The following is an 11,426-nucleotide window of genomic DNA, read 5'->3' as shown; positions in this document are numbered from 1 at the left end:
GATGTTTGGCAGGATATCATAAATTAAAATTTCTTTGGCATCAAATGTTCCTGGAGGAAAGAAATAATATAATTTATCTTTATTCATTTTTAGGGGTAGGATGAGCAGTTATTTCTTTTTAGAACCCATTATGCCATCTTGTTCTTTTTTATACCGTATCTGAATCTGTTCAGATTCTGTGAGTGTTTATAGTTGAATGGTGCATGGAGAAAAGCAATGGCAACCTGGGAGAATCACAATACATTTGTTTTAAAGATAAAAATGGAAACTGTATCACCAAAATTGAGCTGTAGGAATACATTTCAGCATGAGAAAGTCATGCAGAAATTACCAGTCCTATTTAAAGGCTCATCTTCGGGGATAATGATAACTTTCTTAAATTTTTAATGAGTTAATTAAAAAAATAGATTTTGAATAAAGGTTCAGACAAAAATACTCATGCATATTTATGCATTTATGCCATTTGAGATTAATTTTATAAATGAATTTATTTACTATTGAATTAATTTCTGCTCACACTGTCTTCTAACTAGTTCATATTGGAATATCCAAACTTGGTTAAAATGTATTTAGTTTGGCATTATCAATACTGATATTTACAATCTTTCATGAAGAAAATCTAACAGGAAATGATAAGAACCTTTCCTTACACATGAGGAAAGCTGGATCTAGATTGACCTCCATCCCTAATAAGCTCCATGACCTGAATAAGTCACATAATTCTATTAATCTTCAGGTTTCTCATCTATGAAATGAAGTTGGACCATATGATTTTGAGAGTCCCTTTCATCTCTAAAATTGTATTATACTGTCGGCTCTTATTTTTTGTACTAATTTCGAGGAGCAATGAGCTGCTGCTATGATCCAGTAGATTAACCCTCACTCTTTCTACCTAATTGGCCTTGTAAGTGCCAGGGATCAGGAAAGAGAAAGGATGCAGATGAGGTTGCTACAAGTGGGCACAGGTGAAAACTTCTCACTGTCATGGTGATTTTCTGTTGTGTTAGCTCCACTGGCCAGATCTGACCTTGTACTCTAGTTACCTTCAATATAAAGAATCCTATGCCAATTTATATTTTCCAAATATAAATTCTTCCAATTGATTGTGGGTATATTACTGTAGCTATGAACAAGTGGTACCTCATCCTGTTTCACACAGTTGTTGACTGAAAGTTCAAGATCACATCCGTGATCCTGGAACCACATCTCAAGGTAATATTTTTAAACACGTAGAAAGAAATATAAAATGTTGAAATGAAACCAAGCAAGGTGAGTACAGTTCCATTTGTAAACCTTAGGTTAAGACCTCAAGAACTATCATTTTCCACCTAGATTGAGATTAGTATCAGTTTATATCTTGTTCATTAATTCATCCCAAATGCCTCACAGTGCATGGTTCATAGGATGCTCTATAAATTGATACCTACTCATTAAGTACACTGTTTTGATCATCTCTCTTCTTTTAAAAAAAACTGTCTACTCATCAGAACTATAAGTACCTCTTCAGATCTTTCATTGTGTTTCACATTTAGTTGGTGCTAAATAAATGGATGCATAGAGAAGCTAAACCTCAACATTTCCATTGACTTCTGGCAACACCAATTGTGTGTTCTTGGTTTAGTGCTGACTGACCTGCTCTTTGGAGTCGCAAACTGGCTCAGGCCAAGTTTTGAAGGATTGAAGGGGAAGATGTATTGGCCTCTTCAAACTGTCAGAACTAAATACTATAAATATAATATAAAAATATTTTGTCACAGTTCTGAATGCAATAAAATCCAGGATTAAGATTTGGGTCAGGGCGTTCTTCTAGACTTGTAATTATCTACATTTTCTTACTGTGTCCTCCCATAACAGAGAAAGAGCTATTGTGTCTCTTATTGATTCAGTGATGACTGATTGATTTGGAGACAAGGTCTCATTATATTGGCCAGATGGACCTCAAACTCCTAATGATTCTGCCTCAGCTTTCCTAGTGCTAAGATTACAGGCAGGGACCAAAATACTCAGATGATACATGCATTATCTGTTAAAATTAATATAATTAGTATTTTTTAGTGTATGTGAATTGTACAAATGAGTTTTATTATGCTATTTCAATATTTAAGTATAATGCACATTGAAATTTTCTTTTTTCTTCTCTCTTTTAAAAGTGATTTTCTTGGGCTGGGAAGGTGGCTCAGTGGTAGAGTGCTTGCCTTGCATAATCCTCTTGATTTCAGCCTCCCAAGTAGCTGGGATTATAAACCTGAGCCACTGGCATCTGGCTTTAAATTAACTTTTGATAAAAAAGACTCAAAGCTTTTCAGTGATGGTTATTGAACAAGATGTGCTGATTAATTTATGCTGCTGGGGTCTTTACAGCATCTGGATAAGAAACAGTTTGCATTTAGAGTTGGGATTAGAAGTACCCAAGTTTTATATCTAAAGCTAACATTGTCTTTTACTAACTGAATTTGCTTCTTTGGGTCTTCTTGAGGACATATTCCTTTCTTTGTGATCAAATAAAACTAGGCTATAGGATTTCTACATGTTTTAATAGTTTGTTTTTAAAGTATATGCACATTTAGGATGTTAATAAACAATATGAGTAAAAAGCATGTTTATTAGACACTAATCTGGTATGACTTCAATGCTTTCTTAAAAGTTTTTTTTCCATCCACACACACTTCTTTGATTTCAGTTGTATTTAATGTTCTTCATGGTGGTATTATGCAAACAGAATGGACTTATATGCACTGCTTTGTAGAGAATTTTAATATATTGCCATTTGCTCAGCACTGATAGTTCCCTTCATCAGAAAGAAAAGACTGACAAAGCCAACTAAATTTTGTAGACCATTTGGTGATTGCTTAATGTCAAAAAGACAGGCATTTGATTAGGTCTTATAAATCCTACTTGTGAAAGCAGCAACCAAAACAGAAAGGTACAAATTTATTTTTTTATACTGTTAATTTTCCAGAATTCTAAGATTAAGAAGACTTTAAATGAAAGTATAATCCAGCTTTGATGGTCTAATCCAATTTCATATATTATGATGCCCACAAATTCTCTATGGTTTAAAATGTTTTATTCTATCTGGAGTTTCTCCTCCTTTCCATCAGCTCATTTATTCTTCTCATTTGATAAACAAGGCAGTACAGAGAGGCTAATCAATCACAGGCTCAGATTAAAGAGCTGGGTTCTTCATTATTTGTGGGGCAACCTTGCTGTGTAAGTTTAATAAAACAAAGTATGCTACAATCTGTCTATAATCCTACCTACTCAAAAGGGTGAGATCTCTGAGGATTGCAATACAAATCCAGTCTGGGCAGGAGAGTTTGTGAGATTTTTATCTCCCATTAACCAGCAAAACACTGGAAGTGGAGCTGTGGTTCAAGGGTTAGAGCATCAACCTTGAGTGAAAAAAGTAAGAGACTGCACCCAGAACACAAGCCATTAGTTCAAGTCTCAGAAGCATTCACCCAAAATGCCCCTTCCATGAATTTGTTTAAATGGTTAAATGAGATAGTACATTTGAAATATTGAAAGGCAAAGGGCTTTGTCTCAGCCACTCTTATAAATACCATAAGCTACTGTGAAGGTTATATAACTATATAGGTGATCAATATGTTTTCTGCTAAGTACCTAGTACCAATAGATTCTCCAATAACCAAGAACTTAAGTCAGATCAGGAAATATTTACATAGGTCCTGAGAATGAAAAGGTAAACAAAAGTACTTCAGTAACTCTCCTTTCATTCTTTCTTTACATCCCATGTCTCTCTAGGAAGAAACTAGACAAAGTAAAATTCATATTTTATCTAAGCATAAAAATTTTTAGAAAAATATTCAACAAAAGAGAAGAAAATCAAATAGCTGTGTATTTTTTCCAGATCCATTGCTTAGATATTGTTCACAGAAGACAGAAAAACTCATAAACATTTAGAAACTTCAGACTAGGAAAAGAACAATAGAAGAGAGAAGATGGTTGGAGAAATGGTAGTTGAAGGTGGATATTAGGAATTTACTTCTTTTAGAAGGGTTGATACTTGGGGGAGTATTTATTGGAATAATTAATGAGCTATATGACAGAATACATACAAATAAATATATACATACACACACACACACATATATATATGTATATACACAACTTTTGAAATCATCTGGAGGTAAATCTGAGAAAACCAAAAGGAAATCTTTCACACACTGAAAGCAATATCCTAAGGAAGACATTATTTCAAGAAACAGATTTGCTGTAGGGCATTCTGGGAAAATGATGAAATCTTATAAGTTTTTTCCCATTGCTGGATAAGTAGTTACTGTTATTTTGCTAAACTTGGGAATTTTGAAAATTTACCAAGAAAATATTTTCTCTAGTTATCCAATAATTATGTAGATCTCTACATAATTAGATATTCATATAAAAATTCATACATTAGGTAAATCTGAAGTCTTCAAAATATAATTCAAGCCATCTTTGACTTTCAGAGGATGTTGGTTTCTGTTCTCTCTAGTTCCATATTAGCCTGTAGTGGGAACAGAGTCATGAACAACCAGTTTTTTAGCTTTGTTTTTGTAATGATATTATTCTGCATTTCTTTAATTATACTGAGGGTTGAGGAAGTTTTCAACTGTTTGCAATGATCAATACTCTATATGCTTTGACCTGTAGGTTTATGCAATCATTAAGACCTGTATATAAGCATATTTAATTGTACCTGAATAACTAAGCATGTATCTACAAGATTATTTTCTAGATAATTATACATGTTTTAAACTCTCTCTGTATTTGCCTCTAGTCTTCCTATGTCTTCTTACTCAAGTATAATTCGTTCTTGAGCTACTGCATCTTAATTTCCATTTTCTCACATGCACCTCAGTGCTCACTTCTAGTCAATCCTTTATGCTTTCTCACTATCATGAGACAATATAATTTTAATATACTACTATTGTAGCACTAGTTTTAGTGTATTAGTTTGGGATGAAACAGAGAGAGAGGGATAGAGATGCTTGCACTCTCTTTCCTATTTAATATGTCCTTAGTGAAATTTTCTACTTTCTTATTATGTTTGCATAATCAATATCTAGCAGGATCCCTAGCGATCATTGTAGAATTTTTTTGCTTCTTGTTTTCTTCTCCTTTGTCACTGTTTTTGATTTCTGTTCCTTTTGTCTTATATGTAAGTTTATCTGTTTGGGGGAGGCTAAGGGGGAACACAGAAATGGTGTGACAAACAGTAAACAAATGTAGCAGTGATACTCACTAGACACTGTTGAAAATGAAATATATAACTTGTGGGGGAGAACATGAGTAAGAATCAACACTTCTAAAAGAAATGCACTCATTACCTGACTCATGTAACTGTAACCTCTCTGCATATAACCTTTAAAATAACAACAAAAATTTTAGACTTTGGCTGTTTCCCATTCTTTGTATGAACTATTTGTTATCTAAGGAAACTGGTACTAAAAACCTTTTGTTAAAAATTCTTACACATGTATTCTAGCAATTTCCACCAAGATGGTTCTTATTTCCTATTTTCCCAGGTATTTTAGTTTCCATATAATCTAGCATTATTGAAGCAACAAAACGAGAAAATAGGTTGTTTGTGTACACTTCACTTTGTGTAATCTGTGTCAAAGAAGTAACCGTGCAAGTGACAGCTCTTATTTATTTTCCATAACATTTCAAATCCGTTTTGTGTTTTGATTTGTCAACCTTTGGTTGGGTCATAAATGGAACATCCCACACAGGGCAAATGGTTTTTCAATATTCTCTGTTGAGATTCTTCTGAAAGGCAGATGTCTGATCTTCTTCTTCCCAGTATACTTTTGTGTGTGCAAAGTGGATAAACATAAATGTGAATTATAAACAGGCCCCAATGTCCCATGCGGTCTCTGTCTAAATTTCTAAGTCTATCATAGTGCTGGAAATGAGCAAATAATTATTGGCGAATAATTTTCCATAACATCAATTAAAGTTTCAGGAAAATACAGTATACAATGTTTAGAGAAAGGAAGATGATCTTTCTTTGATGTATCTTTTAACTTTCTTAAATCTTTTTTCGTTGATTAGGCCAGGCTTGGTGGATCATGCCTTTAATCTGAGTTATTTTGGAGGCTGCTATCAAGATGATCATGGTTCAAGGCCAATGTGGGCACAGATTTTCCAAGAATGCATCTCAACCAATGAAAGGTAAATGTGGTAGTATGCCTGTCATCCCAGCTATGCAGGAAGCCTAAATAGGAGGGCTGCAGACCAGACCTGTTGAAGCATAAACATGAGACTTTATGTAAAAAAAAAAAACAAAAAACTGAAAAAAAGCAAAATTGAAATGGCCTCAGTGGTAGACTGCCTACATAAGTGCAAGACTCTGAGTTCAAACTCTGTACCACCACACAAAAACAATCAGGAAGTGGGAGAACACAGCATATTCAATGTATATGCTAGGAAATGAGGAAAACTGAAGGGAGAGTTTGGATGGAAGTATCGCAGAGAATAAAGAAAAGAGTGATATTGATCAAAATCCATTGCAATTATAAATTGACATATTGACTAGCGACATGATACATATTGAATACTTAGAGATACTAAAAAGATAATTTTAAAAGTTATTTATTCAGTGACTACTGAGTGTTGGACACATGCCAACTATATCATTTTTACCCATATTAAATAAATGATAGAATTTATACAATCACCTCAAATACTATTGGGAGTCAATGTATTGTTGAAAAATAGAAGAAGCGCTATTGTTTGAGTAGATGAGAATGTTGCATGCAGAAAATCGTGGCATGTTCTTACTACTGAGATGGAGGCAGCTCTGTGAACTTGAAAGAAATTTGGTTGTGCCTTATTCTGTTGTTTACCTTTAATTCAGGTGTAAAGTTGAGCAGCTGTCCATCATCAGTAGGACACTTTTCTCTGTCTATTTAGACACAGCATAAAGCTTAAGGACACTGAAACTGTTGATACTTTGAGGTATTGTTTTCTCTATAAGGGACTACACACTGTGTCAGTAAGCAAGAATATGCAATATTTGTTCTTGAAGATGATGATTTTTTTAAAGTTTCCATCTTTTAATTTAATATATAGTTTTTTGTAAAGATACTGTATAGAGGGGTTACAGTTACATGGGTAAGGTAATGAGTACACTTCCTATGGAGTATTATTACCCTCTCCTTTGTTATTCCCCTACCATCCCTCCCTCCCCACCTCCCCCAACTCTTCCCGCCACTCCCCCGAAGTTGTAAAGCTCATTTTCAACATAGTGTCTTGTACATCTCATTGTTACAATGGGTCAACCTGTATCCTTGTTTCAGCATTTTGTTATTTCCCTTCCCCTCCCCAAATTAGAAAAATGTATATACAAGATGCAGGGAACCAGAATCAAATACAGTGAATAATGCTTCAGTTAAATCGGTGAGTTCAAGGATGCCAGTGGTTTGAGAGGATCTTCCTGAAGAGTAGCTTGAGGTAAATGTGGGGCACCCAGAAAGATGAGTCCATGTCCTGGGACCCTGTCCTCAGATCCCCTTCCATTTGACTTTGTACATGTAAATATACCAGGCTTTCTTTTCATTATATAACCATACTAAATACAGCTGTTTTTATGTTTCTTTCAGATAATTCAGATATCTAATATCTGTTTCTTTTCTTTCTCTACTGGTTCTTTCTTGCTTTTGTTTGGTTTTGTATTTTTCCCACTATATTTTTTTCTTACCATCTTTGAAAAATAATCTAGAAGTGTGGTGTAATAGTTGGTTTTTTTGACAAAGTGCAGTAGATTGGTGCCTTAAAAAACAAATATTTATTTCTGACAATTTTGTAAGGTAGAAAGTCCAAGATCAAGGTAGCAGCAGAGGAAACATCTGATGAAGGTCCTCTTTTTCTTTTTGAACTCTGGGCCTCCAACTTACTTAAGTAAGTGCTTGCAAGTTCTCTGTCACTGGAGTCACTCCTTTAGCCCTGGAGGGTGCTCTTGATGCAGATGGGTAACTTCTTTCTACACCTTCACAGTGAACAAATTCTTTGTTCCCAAAGTCCCCAGCACCAAATCCTATTACCCTAGAGATTAGAGATGCAACCTACTAATTGTGGAGACAAAAAATTCATTTAGCAGCAGATAGTGTTTCCTCTTGACAGGATGCAGATCCGGTTTTATTTCATTCTCTTCAAGCTGCTATGGCAACATACTTTGGACAGTAGTTTATAGACAAGAGGAATTTCTATCTGATGGTAATGGAAGCTTGAAGGTCTTGAGATTAAGTCTCAGGCTGATTTGTAGTTTGGCTGATCTGTGTCTTCATGTGGTGAAAGGGATTACCAAGGTCTCGACGTCATTTTTAGCAAGCACTAATCCCATTCAGAGGCTTGCTTTCTAGCACCATCACCTTGTGGACTAAGAGCACAAAATATGTGTTTTCTAAGGGACACACATAGAGAAATTCTTGTTGTGGACCCTCCCACTTTAAATTCAAAGCCTGGTTCTCTGGACCATGTAGAATATGCCTGTAGGACTTACAAACTTGTAATGGTTGGACAATGACAGTTGTTGTTCTACAGGGTTTTTTTTATTGTTATATCTGTTCATTGCTGTCTTTATTGAGTCTCTGTGGTAGGAAGGAAGGATTTAGTTTCTATTTTATTTTTAACTCACTGGCTTCATTTTTTTATCTTTTTATTTTTTATATGTTTTCATTATAAAAATACTGTACAGAGGGGTTACAGTTACATGAGTAAGGTAATGAGTAAATTTCCTATCAAGCATTGTTACCTCCTCCTTTGTTTTTCCCCTGTAATCCTTTCCTTTCCCACCTCCCCAACTCCTCTCCCCCCCACCAAGTTGTAAAGTTCATTTTAAATATAGTGTCTTGTACATCTCATTGTTATGAGTCGACCTGGATCTTTATTTCAGATATATATATAGATAGATATATAGCTATATATCTATATATATATGTAATATATATATAGATATAGATATAGATATATATATATGATGCAGGGCACTGGAATCAAATACAGTAAAAACAGGGATTATGCCATGGGGGAAGAACATGCAAAAGAAACAAAAAAAATCACTTAGTACATTATAAATGCATTAAAAACAATAGCAAGAAAGAAAAAAAACACTGTGTCCCTATTTTGGGGTTCATTTCACTTAACATCATCTTATATGGTCATATATACATAGCTTTTGACCTTTTCTGCTTGTCCTAGACATACACTAGTTATTGCAAATAAGGGAAACCATAGGACTTATGTTTCTTTGGGCCTGGCTTACTTCACTTAATATAATTTTTCTTGATCCATTTATCTACTGAGGGGATCTGGGTTGGTTCCATATCAGCTATGGTAAGATAAACATAGTTGTGCTGGTAGCTTTGATATAGCCTTGTTTGTGATCGTTTGGGTAAATGCTCAAAAGTGGGATTGCTGGGATATAGGGGAGACCTGCAGAGCTTCTGCATGGCAAAGGACATAGTTAGCAAGATCAATAGAAAACCCACGGAGTGGGAGAAGATCTTCATTAGCCATACAACAGACAAGGGTCTCATATCTAAAATATACTTAGAACTCAAAAAATTAACTCCCCAACAACAAATTCTCAAAGAAACAACTGCCTGGTTAATAAGTGGGCTAAAGACTCAAAGAGAAACTTCTTTGAAGAAGAAATAAGAATGACCAATAGACAAATGAAGAAATGCTCAACTTCTCTAACCATAAAAGAAATGCAAATCAAAACAACATTGAGATACCACCTCACCCCAGTTAGAATGGCTATAATCAAGAACTCTAATAACAACAGATGCTGGAGGGGATGTGGCCAAAAGGAAACCCTACTGCATTGTTGGTGGAAGTGTAAACTTGTCAACCACTTTGGAAAGCAGTATGGAGATTCCTCAAAAGGCTCCTCATAGAGCTCCCCTATGACCCAGCAATCTCACTGGCTTCAAATACCCTCTTTTTTTAAAATACATTTTTTATTGTAAAAATACTGTACAGAGCGGTTACAGTTACATGAACAAGGTAATGAGTACATTTCCTATCAAGCATTGTTACCTCCTCTTTTGTTTTTCCCCTACCATCCCTTCCCTCCCACCTCTACAACTACAGCCCCCCCTACCCCCTGCCAAATTGTAAAGTTTGTTTTTCAACATAGTGTCTTGTATATCTCATTGTTACAATGGGCCAACCTGAATCCCTCCTTAAGCATTTTATTTTTTTTCCCTTCCCCTCCCCAAATTAGAGAACTGTGTATACAAGGTGCAGGGCACCTACAGCAAATACAGCAAAAACAAGGGTTATATCATAGGGGAGGAACATACAAAGAAACAAAAGAATCACATGGTACATTATAAATATGTTAGAAAGAGTAGCAAGAAAGAAAAAAAAAATTTGTGTCCCTATCTTGAGGTTCATTTCGCTTAACATCATCTTATCTGGTCATATGTACATAGCTTTTGACCTTTTCTGCTTATAAAGCTCCCCTATGACCCAGCAATACCGCTTTTGGGCATTTACTCAAATGATCACAATCAAGACCATACTAAAGCTACCAGCACAACTGTGCTTATTGCAGCATTATTTACCATAGCTAAGATATGGAACCAACCCAGATGTCCCTCAGTAGATGAATGGATTAAGAAAATGTGATACACACACACACACACACACACACACACACACACACACACACACACACACACAATGGAATTCTATGCCTCCATCAGAAAGAATGACATTGCCCCATTTGTTAGGAAATGTTAAGACTTGGAAATAATTATTTTAAGTGAAGTAAGCCAGGTCCAAAGAAACATCGTTCCTTTATTTTCAATAACTAGTATATGTCTAGGACAAATACCCTCTTTTTCTTCCATCTACTCACTCTGAAAGTTTCTATCCATTCATTGTGAAAGGTAAGTATGGTGACATTCAAGCTGAAGCTGTCAGCCACTGTCTCCTGAGCACCACTCTTACATGTCTACCTGTGCTTTTCACATTTCTCTTAAGTTTAATGTCCTCAATTTGACTTGCTTATTTTTCCCCATCTTCTTTCTTCACTGGTCCTTGGACTTGAATTCAGGGCCTGGGTGCTGCCCCTGAACTTTTGTCCTCAAGGCTAGGGCTATACCAATTAAGCCACAGCTCTACCTTTGGCTTTTTGTGATTAATTGGAGCATCCAATTCACACACACACACACACACACACACACACACACACACACACACACACACACACACACACACATTACTTATAGTTTCCTCTCCTATGTAACCAACCTTCAGCATCCAGTCCATCATAAATTTATTTTTTTTCTCTTTGTTCATTATAGCATAGTTCTGAGGTATACTTACCATTTTCTCTTCTAGAATGACTTTCCTTACCTCGTTACAGCTCTTCTGTGTTCTCCCTGCCCAGGATAACCTTTATAGATTAT

Source organism: Dipodomys spectabilis, unplaced genomic scaffold (assembly GCF_019054845.1).
Source record: "Dipodomys spectabilis isolate Male_0828 unplaced genomic scaffold, ASM1905484v1 ptg000097l, whole genome shotgun sequence".
NCBI lineage: Eukaryota > Metazoa > Chordata > Mammalia > Rodentia > Heteromyidae > Dipodomys > Dipodomys spectabilis.
Note: the sequence above shows the minus strand (reverse complement) of the source record.